The sequence below is a fragment of the Oncorhynchus tshawytscha genome, linkage group LG04 (assembly GCF_018296145.1).
Source record: "Oncorhynchus tshawytscha isolate Ot180627B linkage group LG04, Otsh_v2.0, whole genome shotgun sequence".
NCBI classification, from domain to species: Eukaryota; Metazoa; Chordata; class Actinopteri; order Salmoniformes; family Salmonidae; genus Oncorhynchus; species Oncorhynchus tshawytscha.
Window position 1 is genome coordinate 10574001 of NC_056432.1, and position 16204 is coordinate 10590204.

The 16204-nt window shown below is 43.3% G+C and overlaps 1 protein-coding gene across 2 annotated transcripts in view; it reads right to left on the minus strand.

The window, feature by feature from the left end:
* The window catches only part of LOC112249431 (glutamate receptor ionotropic, delta-2), a 724520-nt gene that overhangs the window by 52209 nt on the left and 656107 nt on the right, over nt 1–16204 (minus strand). The window lies entirely within an intron of this gene.

Consider the following 16204-nt stretch of genomic DNA (forward strand, 5'->3'; position numbering starts at 1 on the left):
AAGTTGCAAGAGTGACATAATTAAAATATTGTCCGCTTTGAACACACACTATTTGGCACGAGTCGGTTGAAATCGCATCGCTGCTAGTTCCTCAAAGGGGGTTCCTGAAATGCCATGTGTTATTGTCTTGCCACATTTAATAGCAAAATATTAGACTGCCGCTGAACAAAACAAAACAATGTCAAGAGAGGAATACAGAGCCCGTTACATGACCTACAGCATGGTCAAGCAAGTTAATGTTTCCCACATCTTCGGACCACTAAACAACTATTGATTTAGAACTACAGGGAGTTACCACAAGTTGCAATGAAAACAGGAGCTGCCTCCACTATTCCAGCACCATTTTAACATCATCTAATCACCTCTGCTTAGTCTAATACAGTGACAACTAAAAGATAACAAAAACGATTTAGTCCAATCAACGTAAACTATATATGATGTTGATGTCCATGGTTCTGATTTCTATTTATGTGTGTGTGTGTGCGCGTGTGTGTGTGCGTTCGTGCTAGTAGAAAAACATGTTGATACCGTTACTTGTAGAGAAATGTCAATGACATCCTCCTAAATGGTCTATCACTCTGTCATACAGTATAAGCATTTATTTTTTGTTGTCCTAGGCTACTTGGTTAAAATGCTTTTGATCACTAGCCTAACCTCCATTCATGAGCAACCTTAGCTAGTTAACATTAGCCTTCTACATCTAGCTACATATTGAACTTCCATCCTCTCAGGGCAGAGGCACAATGTTTGAATGTATGGTTGGATCAGAATCACTGTTATAATCATTGGCCAGTATGGAGAATAGTGTAAAAAAGTCTAAATCCCTATCTCCATCCATGGCTAATTTAGGAAAGGGACAATTTTAGCTAGCTAGCCACCAGAAGAAAACAACACAACGAGATGAACAATTCAAGTTGTTTCAGCCAAATCCAAGATGGCTTCCCTTGAACCGTACTTTTGGTGCGCCAGGACCATTCCCAGTTGAGCTCACTCACTTTAACTCAACGCTTATTGACTATTATTTTAGACTTTTTTATCAAGGAAGGCCAAATGCTCGCTGGCTTCCCTTGCATTAAATTCCACGTGCGGCAACAATGTCATACTCTTCTTGATCTCACAGCATCAGATAGATGGCCTACACAGACAGAGACAGAGACAGAGGGGCACTGTTTTGCTCGCTCGGATGCTTTCTCCTGTGAGATACATTCAGCCTTTAGGGAATTGAAGGAAAATTATGAAACACAGAGAGAAGAAAGATAAATAATTGGATGCTTTTTACATTTATTTTATTATTAAATGTTTTGGGGAAGAATGGCTTCCCTTGATATCCATGACTATATGCCACTGCTCCATCTCCATCCTCTCACCCTCCTGCAGAGCTCACCAGTACAGCTCACCACGGCTGAGTCATTACCTTTTAAATAGGCTCACACCAGTGGATCCTGCAGACCCCCATCACACTTGTCATTTGCAATTATAGGCTCTTGGAACTGTAGGGCTGTTCTCTCTGTTTTCAGCACAGATAGTTTGAGGACAAACACGATTAATGATGGATGATTGAGACATTCTGCAGTGGACATGTGGGCAGAGCTACTTTGGACACAGTAGCCTGAGGTTCTCTCTCTCTCTCTCTCTCTCTCTCTCTCTCTCTCTCTCTCTCTCTCTCCCTCTCTATATCTCTCTCTCCCTCTCTATATCTCTCTCTCTCTCCCTCTCTATATCTCTCTCTCTATCTCTCTCTCTATATCTCTCTCTCTCTATATCTCTCTCTCTCTCCCTCTCTATATCTCTCTCTCTCCCTCTCTATATCTCTCCCTCTCTCTATATCTCTCTCTCTCTCTCTCTATATCTCTCCCTCTCTATCTCTCTCTCTCTCCCTCTCTATATCTCTCTCTCTCCCTCTCTATATCTCTCTCTCTCTCTCTCTCTCTCTCTCTCTCTCCCTCTCTATATCTCTCTCTCCCTCTCTATATCTCTCTCTCTCTCCCTCTCTATCTCTCTCTCTATATATCTCTCTCTCTCTCTCTCTCTCTCTCCCTCTCTATATCTCTCTCTCCCTCTCTATATCTCTCTCTCTCTCCCTCTCTATCTCTCTCTCTCTCCCTCTCTATATCTCTCTCTCCCTCTCTATATCTCTCTCTCTCTCCCTCTCTATATCTCTCTCTCTCTCCCTCTCTATCTCTCTCTCTCTATCTCTCTCCCCCTCTCCCTCTCTCTCTTTCTTTCTTTCTTTCTTTCTTTCTTATCTGGTGTGGTGACAAGTTTTGCCCGCTGCATAGGTTTGACTTCCTTCCTGACAGGAGGGATCGTGACCCCGACAACATGGGCAGGATGTGGCAATAGCAGGTGAATCTCAAAAAGAATCTCCGGTCCTCAGCCTCCTGTTGTGTATTCATTATGCCAATTCCGTTGCAAAAAGTTTAGTCTTTTGAAAAGAGATTTGCAACAGAAACAGTTTACTCCAAACGCTGTTGAGTTTAGTTTTGTTCTTAAATGGAAGTTGTAGTTCAGTCCTGTCTCTCTTAAAAAAAAATAAGCTGCTGGAAGAAGTTGGAAGAAACCCTGCAGACAACACTTCACTTTAGAGCATGGAAGAATAGATCATTTACAGATGTGCAGCTTGTGCCAAACACTATTCAGATTGGAATGGCAACACGTGAAAATCATACAATTAAAATGAACTACAACTTCTGTTTAAGAACCCAATGGCATTTATGTCAAGTTGAAGAGCGTTTGGAGTAAAAGGTTTCTTTTGCAAAACGTTTTGCAACAGAATATGTGTAATAGCCTCTCTGTCTTTGATCTAATCTGGCCTAAGGCTACGGTTATCTCCCCCTTGCTAAACTGTGGCTGGGAGAATGGAAGAGCAGAGCATTCGGCTGCGATGTACAGTACAGATGTAGGATCTTAATTTGATCACTATTTTGTTGCTGGGAATGTTCCTGCAAAGTAGAATATGCACATTTGTAGTGTATTTGAGTTTTAAAAAGACTTAAAAGTTTTTAATTTCCACTTTGAAATGTCAGACTTGATTTGCCCTCAGAAAAAAAATGAACACCTACAAAAATGTCAATGAAATATAATCCACAAAATAATTGACATTTTCTGTTGCTGCTGGATTATTTTCCTGCAGTAGCAAATTAAGATCCTACATCTGTATTGTTGTTTCCCTTATCCAAAAGTCCATTAGGCTCTGGCCCGGTGCCATCTTGTCTCAGGCAGACAGAGATAAAGATGTGTGGAGGGTGTGAGAGCAAACAGAATGAGAATGAGGTGGCATCAACGCTGTTGGTAGGAAAGACCTGCACCATCCTCCCCTCAGATCCATGGCCTCTTTGTCTTTTAATTTATTTACAATCCAATCATTGAACTCGCGGCACAAAACAAAGTGAGGGGTCCATTCTCTTTTTCTTCTGTTCCTGGGGAAAACCGTTGTGAAATGTAATGATTCAATTTGGGTCATCTTGCTGGAAAACACTGGTCTGGACGGCCAAGATTAAGCTGCTTTTTAGAAGGATGTTTTCTCTTCATTGTTCTTGCGTTTATGTTTCCCTTTATGCAGTTGTGCTTGAGCAACTTTTCTCCTCCTTTGTGATTGCCTTTTCCTCTGTGCTACAGTAGGTTTCGCCAGTAGTAACATACTCCTTTAATCTTGTAACAATCTGCATTTATCTAAAGTGTCTCGTTAAGGAAGAGTGTCACAACCATCTAAACATACAAATGTCCCTTGTATAGGGAAAAATAATGCAACCTGAATAGAATGACAGAAAAAAATAATGTTTTGCTTAAATGGCAAACATTAAGACTACAAGCTTGTTAAAAACAACAATTTATAAGATACATTTTAAGGAACAGTAACTAGGCAAATCTAAAGTTTGTAATAAGATCTAAGATGGAAAAGGGGACAACAACAAAGCTTCCTGTACTTCTATCATGCCCTGCAAAATGAAAGACAGAGAATCGAGAGAGTTTTTGAAAACACCGGCGGCGAGGTAGCTTTAATCAGTTGCAGTGGATAGCAGTGGGAGAGCAACTCCTCAGTACCAGGTTCCTTTTTTGTATGTACACTGCACAGCACTGCACAGCACTGCACAGCACTGCACAGCACTGCACAGCACTGCACAGCACTGCAATGGCCTGGTCTAACCTTGAGAGCACACCCAGAACCCAGATAGCACAGATCAAGACCATGAAAGTGCATAACTAGCCCATTACACATCATATTTCCCACAGTAGCATCCCAACACGCCCACACGCAAAAAAATACTCATATATAGCATCCATATTAGCTGTCTCAATAGACTCGTTACTCCCAGTATTCTGCAGTGGAAACAAAATATTACAGAAAAAAGGGGTGAAGCTCAAACTATCTTAGATTACTGGGATCCATGACTGACGGAGCATCCCTCGGCACCTCCACCACCTTCTAGTGATAGTTAGGTCTCCTCTAGGACACGTGGATACACAGGGGATGGCTAGAGAGCAGTAGAGAGATAAGAGGAGAGGAGAGAGAGGGAAGAAGATGAAAAGGAATGTGTGAAAGTTCCCGTGTCCCAATACACCATCAATTTACATATCTTCTCCCTCAGCCTCCTCTTATTCACTGCAGGACAATATACCGCCCATCACCCCCAACCCTCCCAACGAACCCCCACACCTAATTGCAATTTTCGTCCCTATACTTTCATAGACTTTCTTATTACATTTTTTATAATTACAAACTCCTGCGGCGAGCAGCTGGATGTGTTAAGTCATAATGACAGATCAGTCCATTTAACAGAACCTCGGGGGCCACAACGGAGCAGCCATAGCCCGTTCTCACACACACACACACACACACACACACACACACACACACACACACACACACACACACACACACACACACACACACACACACACACACACACACACACACACACACACACACACACACACACACACACACACACTCCCTTTATTAGTCTACTATCTTAGCCCTGTGCCCGTATCATCCCTCTTTCTCTCTCTCTCTCACATTCTTTCTCTTTCACTTACAGCTCCAGCGCTGTAGGCCAGTTCTTCAGATGCCTAGCAACCATCCCAGTACTAAATCAATCAGCAGACTGAGTTCAGTGCAGGCTAGTCGCAATCTCTCTCGCTCTCATTTTCTCTCTCTCTCTCTCTCTCTCTCTCTCTCTCTCTCCCCTCCCCCTCTCTCTCCCTCTCTCCCTTTCTCTCTCTCTCTCTCTCTCTCTCTCTCTCTCTCTCTCTCTCTCTTCCTCTCTCTCTCCCTCTCTCTCAAATTATTACAGAAAAAGCTCAAACTATCTTAGATTACTGGGATCCATGACTGACGGAGCATCCCTCGGCACCTCCACCACCCTCTAGTGATAGTTAGGTCTCCTTTAGGACACGTGGATACACAGGGGATGGCTAGGGAGCAGTAGAGAGAGGAGAGGAGAGGAGAGAGAGGGAAGAAGATGAAAAGGAATGTGTGAAGGTTCCCGTGTCCCGATACACAATCAATTAACATCACTCCTCCCTCAGCCTCATCTCTCTCTCTCTCTCCCTCTCTTTCTCCCTCTCTCTTTCTCAAATCAAAAATCAAATAAAATACCATTTTATTTGTCACATCCACATGGTTAGCAGATGTTAATGCGAGTGTAGCGAAATGCTTGTGCTTCTAGTTCCGACAGTGCAGTAATATCTAACAAGTAATCCAACAAATTCACAACAACTACATTATACACACGAATGTAAAGGGATGGAATAAGAATATGTACAGATGAGCGATGGTCGTGCGGCATAGGCAAGACGCAATAGATGGTATGAAATACAATATATACATATGAGATGAGTAATGTAGGATATGTAAACTTGATTAAAGTGGCATTATTTAAAGTGACTAGTGATACCTTTATTAAGTCCATTTATTAAAGTGGCCAGTGATTTGGGTCTGTATGTTGACAGCAGCCTCTCTACGTTACTGATGGCTGTTTAACAGTGTGATGGCGTTGAGATAGAAGCTGGTTTTCAGTCTCTCGGTCCCAGCTTTGATACACTTGTACTGACCTCGCCTTCTGGATGGTAACGTGGTGAACAGGCAGTGGCTCAGGTGGTTGATGCCCCTGATGATCTTTTTGGGCTTCCTGTGACATCGGGTGGTGTAGGTGTCCTGGATGGCAGGTAGTTTGCCCCGATGATTGTATTGTGCAGACCGCACTACCCTCTGGACAGCCTTGCGGTTGAGGGCGGTGCAGTTGCCGTACCATTAGGTGATACAGCCCGACAGGATGCTCTCGATTGTGCATCTGTAAAAGTGTACATCTGTAAAAGGCTTTAAGGTGACAAGCCAATTTTCTTCAGCCTCCTGAGGTTGAAGTGGCGCTGTTGCGCCTTCTCCACCACACTGTCTGTGTGGATGGACCATTTCAGTTGTCCATGATGTACGCTGAGGAACTTAAAACGTTCCACCTTCTCCACTACTGTCCTGTCGATGAGGATAGGGGGGTGCTCCCTGCTGTTTCCACGATCATCTCCTTTGTTTTGTTGATGTTGAGTGAGAGTTTGTTTTCCTGACACCACACTCCAAGTGCCGTCACCTCATCACTGTAGACTGTCTCATCGTTGTTGGTAATCAAGCCCACTACAGTTATGTCATCTGCAAACCTGATGATTGAGTTGGAGGCGTGCATGGCCACGCAGTCATGGGTGAACAGGGAGTACAGGAGGGGGCTGAGCACGCACCCTTGTGGGGCCCCGGTGTTGAGGATCAGCGAAGTGGAGATGTTGTTTCCTACCGTCACCACCTGGGGGGAGGGCCGTCAGGAAGTCCAGGACCCAATTGCACAGGGCGGGTTGAGAACCAGGGCCTTAAGCATAATGATGAGCTTGGAGGGTATTATGGTGTTGAATGCTGAGCTGTAGTCAACAAACAGCATTCTCACATAGGTATTCCTCTTGTCCAGATGGGATAGGTCAGTGTGCAGTGTGATGGCGATTGCATCGTCTGTGGACCTGTTGGGTCGGTATGCAAACTGAAGTGGGTCTAGGGTGGTCGGTAAGGTGGAGGTGATATGATCCTTGACTAGTCTCTCAAAGCACTTCATGATGACTGAAGTGAGTGCTACTGGGCGATAGTGATTTAGTTCAGTTATCTTTGCCTTCCTTTGTACAGGAACAATGGTGGCCATCTTGAAGCGTGTGGGGACAACAGACTGGGATAGGGAGCGATTGAATATATCTGTAAACACACACCAGCCAGCTAATCTGCGCATGCTCTGAGTACGTGGCTAGGGATGCCCTCTGGGCCAGCAGCCTTGTGAAGGTTAACACATTTAAACGTCTTATTCACATTGGCCATGGAGAAGGAGGGTCCACTGTCCTTGGTAGCAGGCTGCGTCGGTGGCACTGTATTATCCTCAAAGCGGGCAAAAAAGGTGTTTAGCTTGTCTGGAAGCAAGACGTCGGTGTCTGTGACGTGGCTGGTTTTCTTTTTGTCGTCTGTAATTGCCTGTAGACCCTGCCACATACGTCTTGTGTCTGGGCCGCTGAATTGTGAGTCCATTTTGTCCCTATACCAACATTTCGCTTGTTGGATTGCCTTGCGGAGGCAATAACTACACTGTTTATATTCGACCATAATCCCCGACCTCATTCCATGGTTGAATGCGGTGGTTCACACTTTCAGTTTTCCGCGAATGATGCTGTCTGTCTTGGTTGGGGTAGGTTTTAATAGTCACAGTGGGTACAACATCTCCAATGCACTTCCTAATTTACTCACTCACCGAGTCAGCGTATAAATCAATGTTATTGTCTGAGGCTTCCCGAAACATTTTCCAGTCCACGTGATCAAAACAATCTTGAAGCATGGATTCTGATTGGTCAGACCAGCATTGAATGGTTCTAGTCATGGGTACATCCTGTTTGAGTTTCTGCCTATAGGAAGGTACGAGCAAGATGGAGTCGTGGTCGGATATGCCGCAGGGAGGGCCTTGTATGCATACCGGAAGTTAGAGTAGCAGTGGTCCAGTGTTTTGCTCGAGCGGGTACTACAGTCAATGTGCTGGTAGAATTTAGGTAGCCTTGTTCTCAAATTAGCTTTGTTAAAATCCCCAGCTTCAATAAATGTAGCCTCAGGATATATGGTTTCCAGTTTACATAGAGTCCAGTGAAGTTCTTTCAGGGCCATCGAGGTATCTACTTTGGGGGGGATATACAGTACAAGGCTGTGACTATAATCGAAGAGAATTCTCTTGGGAGATAATGCGGTCGGCATTTGATTGTGAGGAATTCTAGGTTACGTGAACAAAAGCATTTGAGTTCCTGTATATTGTTATTGTTACACAATGAGTTGTTAATCATGAGGCATACATCCCCGCCCTTCTTCTTACCAGGGAGATGTACGTTTCTTTCGGCGTGATGCATTAAGAAACCCTGTGGCTGTACCGACTGACAACGTATCCCGAGTGAGCCATGTTTCCGTGAAACAGAGAATATTACAATCTCTGATGTCTCTCTGGAAGGCAACTCGTGCCCTAATTTCATCCACCTTGCTGTCTAGAGACTGGACATTGGTGAGTAATATGCTCGGAAACGGTGGGTGGTGTGCTCGCCTTCTAAGTCTGACCAGTAGGCCGCTCCGTCTGCCTCTCCTGCAGCGACAACGTTGTTTTGGGTCGGCCTCTGGGATTAGATCCAATGTCCAGGGTGGAGGTCCGAACAAAGGATCCGCTTTTGAAATTCATATTCCTGGTTGGAATGTTGGTAAGTTGACGTCGCTATTATATCCAATAGTTCTTCCCGGCTGTATATAATAACATTTAAGATTTTCTAACAATGTAAGAAATAATACAAAAATTACTGCATAGTTTCCTAAGGACTTGAAGATGGGCGACCATCTCTGTCAGCGCCATTTTGCCTCTCTAACTCTAGGGCACTCTCTCTCTCCCTTTCTCTCTCTCTGTGCCTCTCTCTCTCTCTCTCCCTTTCTCTCTCTGTGCCTCTCTCCCTTTCTCTCTCTCTGTGCCTCTCTCTCTCTCTCCCTTTCTCTCTCTCTGCCTCTCTCTCCATTTCTCTCTCTCTCCCTTTCTCTCTCTCCCCTCTCTCTCTCCCTCTCTCTCTCTCTCTCTCTCTCGCTCTCTGTCTCTCTCTCTTTGCCCCTTTTCCATTTCCATCTCTCTCTCCCTTTATCTCTCTCTCTCTCTCTCTCTCCATTTCTCTCTCCCTCTCTCCATTTCTCTCTCTCTCTCCCTCTCTCTCTCTTTTACACACTATCGGCCCATCATGTCTTTGATTTGGCCCTCTCCTCCTCCTTTAATGTCCAGTCTAAATTCTCCCCAGACCCTGCCCTCCCGTTCTTCCATCCTCTCTCAGTACTCTGAGGGACGGGATAACAAAGTCACACTGTTATCTGCATCAAAAGTGGGAAACGATTATTACTGAGGACAATGTGTTTGAAGTTTTGAAATCTAATTACATATCACTGTGAAATGTACAGTAACTAGTTTAGTGATTTAAGACATTAATTCATGGCCTTCAAAAGTGAAGAACACTGACAAGCATACTCAGTTCAGATAACTCAACTAATCTTTGTTTTTGAGTCAAGCAACACCTTGTTTTGTAAGTTACCAGTACCAATTTCATTGAGTGACGTAGAAGGTTCTGTTTTACATCGTCTGTTGTCCAGTAGCCTCAGATATATTGCAGAAATAGGTTCCCGGTATTCTGTTCACCTGTCAGATATGAGCTGGTGACTGGATATCTGCAGAGACAGTTCACACAATGATACACATCTGTCATCTACCACAGCTGCCCCGCTATTGCCCGTAACCCTGGCAACTGCCAAGCTCGGACCTGTAGCCCTTGACGACTGGCAAATGCACACACGGGAACATTTTACACACACATAAATACACTCACCATAGGGCTACAGGTCCCTCAGGCACAGAGGGTGATTTAAGAGAGCCATTGGACAGAGTAAACAGGTGTTGGAGAGGCTGTCAGAGCACCAAGCCACTCCAGAGAGCACACACAGTGGGAGACAGACAGACAGACAGACAGACAGACAGACAGACAGACAGACAGACAGACAGACAGACAGACAGACAGACAGACAGACAGACAGACACAGACACAGACAGACAGACACAGACAGACAGGAGCAGCTCATTGATATGCTCTGTGTAAATAATGTCTCTCCCATTCTCAATGCATCACGCTGTTTAACATATTTCAATATGACAAGAAACTAATGAGGAAACGGGGGGTGGTGAGAGAGTAAATAAGTGGTTGTACAATGTGAACTCTTTTTTTCTTGCATCTGTTCTTCTCTTTTCTTTAATTCAATTCTTCAACCACCACCACAGCTACAGTGCCTTGCGAAAGTATTCGGCCCCCTTGAACTTTGCGACCTTTTGCCACATTTCAGGCTTCAAACATAAAGATATAAAACTGTATTTTTTTGTGAAGAATCAATAACAAGTGGGACACAATCATGAAGTGGAACGACATTTATTGGATATTTCAAACTTTTTTAACAATCAAAAACTGAAAAATTGGGCGTGCAAAATTATTCAGCCCCTTTACTTTCAGTGCAGCAAACTCTCTCCAGAAGTTCAGTGAGGATCTCTGAATGATCCAATGTTGACCTAAATGACTAATGATGATAAATACAATCCACCTGTGTGTAATCAAGTCTCCGTATAAATGAACCTGCACTGCTTTTCTTCAGCAGGGACAGGGAAGATGGTTAAAATTGATGGGAAGATGGATGGAGCCAAATACAGGAACATTCTGGAAGAAAACCTGATGGAGTCTGCAAAAGACCTGAGACTGGGACGGAGATTTGTCTTCCAACAAGACAATGATCCAAAACATAAAGCAAAATCTACAATGGAATGGTTCAAAAATAAACATATCCAGGTGTTAGAATGGCCAATTCAAAGTCCAGACCTGAATCCAATCGAGAATCTGTGGAAAGAACTGAAAACTGCTGTTCACAAATGCTCTCCATCCAACCTCACTGTGCCCGAGCTGTTTTGCAAGGAGGAATGGGAAAAAAATTCAGTCTCTCGATGTGCAAAACTGATAGAGACATACCCCAAGCGACTTACAGCTGTAATCGCAGTAAAAGGTGGCGCTACAAAGTATTAACTTAAGGGGGCTGAATAATTTTGCACGCCCAATTTTTCAATTTTTGATTTGTTAAAAAAGTTTGAAATATCCAATAAATGTCGTTCCACTTCATGATTGTGTCCCACTTGTTGTTGATTCTTCACAAAAAATACAGTTTTATATCTTTATGTTTGAAGCCTGAAATGTGGCAAAAGGTCGCAAAGTTCAAGGGGGCCGAATACTTTCGCAAGGCACTGTACCTTTAGTCACACACACTCTTTATGTCTTCATCTCCCTCCATCCCTCCCCCATCCATTGCTCTATCGCTATCACTCTATCACTCTATCACTCTATCACTCTATCACTCTATCTATCTATCTATCTATCTATCTATCTATCTATCTATCTATCTATCTATCTATCTATCTATCTATCTATCTATCTATCTATCTATCTATCTATCTATCTATCTATCTATCTATCTATCTATCTATCTATCTATCTATCTATCTATCTATCTGCTTGCCTGCCTGCCTGCCTGCCTGCGCAATACAAGCCCTTGATAATGAAGTTGGCACATTGAGAAAAATGACTGAGATCACTTTGAGCACCGCAGTGTAAAGGACGGCCTCATTTGTAGTCAGCCAAAGACACTTCCCATCTCCCTCTCCTTACCTCCCTCCCCTCTATCTCTTAGCCATTACCATTTCCTCCTGCATCAAGGGAAGAACCAAGTAGCAGAAGGATGATTAACCATAACCTGAGTTATTAGCATAATATTTATAGCTACTCTCATTAGTCCAGACAGAGCAGCATACATATGTGGAAGTGGCGGCCATTTTCCTTCTCTGGAGGAGTAAAAGAGAAGTTGTACAGCCTCGGATTCAGGCCGCTTGAGAATGACCATTGATTGGAACCATACTGTTAGAGTAGTGTTTCAGGGTATACTGGAAAGGCCAATAGTATTTAATAAAACATGTACTGTGCATTCAGAAAGTATTCAGACCCCTTGACTTGTTACAGACTTATTCTAAAATTGATTACATAGTTTTTTCCCCCTCATCAGTCTACACACAATACCCAATAATGACAAATCAAAAACAGATTTTTTTGAATTTTTTGCAAATGTATTAAAAATAATTAACTTAAATATCACATTTACATATGTTTTCAGATCCTTTACTCAGTACTTTGTTGAAGCACCTTTGGCAGAGATTATAGCCTTGAGTCTTCTTGGGTAGGACACTAGAAGCTTGGCACACCTGTATTTGGGGAGTTTCTCCCATTCTTGTCTGCAGATCCTATCAGGCTCTGTCAGGTTGGATGGGGAGCGTTGCTGCACAGCTATTTTCAGGTCTCTCCAGAGATGTTCGATCGGGTTCAAGTCCGGGCTCTGGCTGGGCCACTCAAGGACCTTCAGAGACTTGTCCCGATGCCACTCCTGCAGTGTCTTGGCTGTGTGCTGAGGGTCGTTGTCCTGTTGGAAGGTGAACCTTTGCCCCAGTCTGAGGCCCTGAGCACTCTGGAGCAGGTATCCAGATCCATCGGATGTAGTGATCACAATATAGTAGCCATATCTAGCAAAAGTTCCAAAGGCTGGACCTAATATAGTGTATATGAGGTCATACTAGACGTTTTATAGCGATTCCTATGTTGTTGATGTAAAGAATATTTGTTGGTCCATGGTGTGTAATGAGGAGCATACAGATGCTGCACTTGACACATTTATGAAATTGCTTATCCCAGTAATAAGCATGCACCCATTAAGGAAATTAATGTAAAACTGTTAAATCCCCATGGATTGATGAAGAATTGAAGGGATGAGGCAAAAGGAATGGCAAATAACTCTGGCTGCATAACCGATTGGCAAACGTCTTGCAGATTGGGAAATCATGTGACTAAACTGAATAAAAAGAAGAAGAAACAAGGGATACCTAGTCAGTTATACTGCTGAATGCCTTCAACTGAAAAGTGTCTTCCACATTTTAACTCAACCTCTGAACCAGAGAGGTGCGGGGGGCTGCCATAATTCACATCCACATCTTCAGCGCCCGGGGAACAACACATGCCACCAGAGGTTTTTTGACAGTCCCCAAGTCCAGAACAGACTGTGGGAGGCACACAGTACTACATAGAGCCATGACTACATGGAACTCTATTCCACATCAGGTAATGTTGCCGGACCCCAGGAAGAGTAGCTGCTGCAAATACAAAAATCATCAAGGCTCTCTGTACTTTGCTCTGTTCTTCTTTCCCTCCCTTGCCTCTGAAAAAAACATCCCAACAGCATGATACTGACACCACTATGCTTCACTGTAGGGATGGTGCAAGGTTTCCTCCAGACGTCACACTTGGTATCCAGGCTAAAGCATTCAGTCTTGGTTTCATCAGACCCGAGAATCTTGTTTCTCATGGTGTCAGAGTCCTTTAGGTGTCTTTTGGCAAACTCCAAGTGGACTGTCATGTGCCTTTTACTGAGGAGTGGCTTCCATCTGGCCACTCTACCACAAAGGCCTGATTGCTGGAGTGCTGCAGAGATGATTGTCCCTCTGGAAGGTTCTCACATCTCCACAGAGAAACTCTGGGGCTCTGTCAAAATTAACATTGAGTTCTTGATCACCTCCCTGACCAAGGACCCTTTCCCCCGATTTCCCAGTTTGGCTGGGCGGCCAGCCCTAGGAAGAGTCTTGGTGGTTCCAAACGTCTTCCATTTAAGAATGATGGAGGCCACTGTGTTCTTGGGGACCTTCAATGCTGCATCAGTGTTTTGGTGCCCTTCCCCAGATCTGTGCCTCAACACAATCCTGTCTCGGAGCTCTATGGACAATTCCTTTGACCTCATGGCTTGGTGTTTGCTATGACATGCACTGTCAACTGTGGGACCTTATATAGACAGGTGTGTGCCTTTCCAAATCATGTCTAATCAATTGAATTTACCACAGGTGAACTCCAATCAAGTTGTAGAAACATCTTAAAGATGATCAATGAAAACAGGATGCACCTGAGCTCAATTTCAAGTCTCATAACAAAGGTTCTGAATACACATGTAAATAAGGTATGTTTTTTTATTTTAAATAAATTTGCAAAAAATTCTAAAAAACTGTTTTCACTTTGTCATTATGGGGTATTGTGTGTAGATTGATGAGCAAAACAATTAATGTAATCCATTTTAGAATAAGGCTGTAACGTAACAAAATGTATAAAAATTTAAGGGGTCGGAATACTTTCCAGATGCACTGTATTTATCCATGTTAAAAGTGTGTACACTTTTTTTTTGTTTTTACTAATGAAAGGGAATTTCATGTATGTTGATGAAATATCAGTGAAAACCTCGCACAGAAGTATGGTTCCCAATGGACTGCAATAACATCGCATAACATTGATTGGCATTCACATCCTACTAGGCAAATCGCTGTGATATCAAGAACAGGTGGATCATATACAAGAGTATTGATTGTTCTGAGCTTATATTGCAAATGGCTACGATACCAAGAATAGAATCTAAAAGTCTATTGAACGTTCTGAGTTTAGACTGAAGTGGCAGAGATTGGCATTGCTACACCTAATGTAACGTCCTTCAGGGCTCTGCTATATATTCCCGATAAGATAAACACAGTGGCTCTGACAGATAATACTATTCTGCTACAATGATTGCAATCTGAACAGTGTTGGGGAGAAAATCCATAGTGCCTGGGACTTAGATTCTGAGAGGTTTATTGACAGTGTGTGGAACACAGAACTGTCAGCACTCGACCGACAGGACATAGGATATGAGAAGGAAAACGAGATCCACAAAACAAACTATAGGGGACCAAAGGTGGGTTGCTGGACTCACTGGCCCTCCTGACAAAAGATACTGATTTCCAGAGATACCGCTTGAAAACAAACAGAGAAACGGAATTAAACAAAACCTTTAAAAAAGGCACAAAAAAATAGAACAATTCTGGGTTAGGAGAGACAAACTTGTCCTGCATGGGATCGAGTCAGGGACACCAATATTCCACTAGAGGGAGATGTTGAGCCTACAGCCCGGTGATAAAGGGAGGGAGATAATAAGAGAGACAAATACATGGAGAGTAAGAAAGAGTGCAGTGGGAATGACGACTTGCATTAAGCTTCATAGTTGTTGTACTTGTCTGCTACTCCGGGGGTATCACCCCTGTCATGCAATATTTATCCGAGCACCTGAGAGTGCTGATCATCTCAACAAAACGCTGACTAATTCATGAAACCAAGCTATTCAGCCCTAATAATCTTTATGTCGAGGAGACGAAGGCTTGAAGCCATAATTCACTAATTTACCATCGCTTTAATTGCTTCTACCAAGTGTGCATCCCAAATGGCAACCTACTCTCTATATAGTATACTGCTTTAAACCAGAGCCCTATGAGTCCTGGTAAAAAGTAGTGCACTAAATAGGGAATAGGTTGCAACCCAAATGGCAACCTATGTCGGTTACAATTTACGAATGAAAATATTTTCTACAAAAATAAAAGAACACCAGGGAGGATCTATACAATTATACATTTATATTGAGAGATAACACATGACACATTTATGTACCTGTACACATACTATTATATACTCACTCACTGTACTGTACGTACCATTGGATAAAATCATCTGCTAAATGTCATAGACCAGGGCTGCCCAACCCTCTTCCTGGAGATCTACCATCCTGTGGGTTTTCAGTCCAACCCTCTTCCTGGAGATCTACCATCCTGTGGGTTTTCAGTCCAACCCTCTTCCTGGAGATCTACCATCCTGTGGGTTTTCAGTTCAACCCTCTTCCTGGAGATCTACCATCCTGTGGGTTTTCAGTCCAACCCTCTTCCTGGAGATCTACCATCCTGTGGGTTTTCAGTCCAACCCTCTTCCTGGAGATCTACCATCCTGTGGGTTTTCAGTTCAACCCTCTTCCTGGAGATCTACTGTCCTGTGGGTTTTCAGTCCAACCTTAATTTAACACAACTGATTCTACTAATTAGCTGCTAAACAAGACCTTAACTAGCTGAATCAGATATGCTAAATTAGGGTTGGACTGAAAACCTACAGGACGGAAGATCTCCAGGAAGAGGGTTGGGCTGAAAACCTACAGGACAGTAGA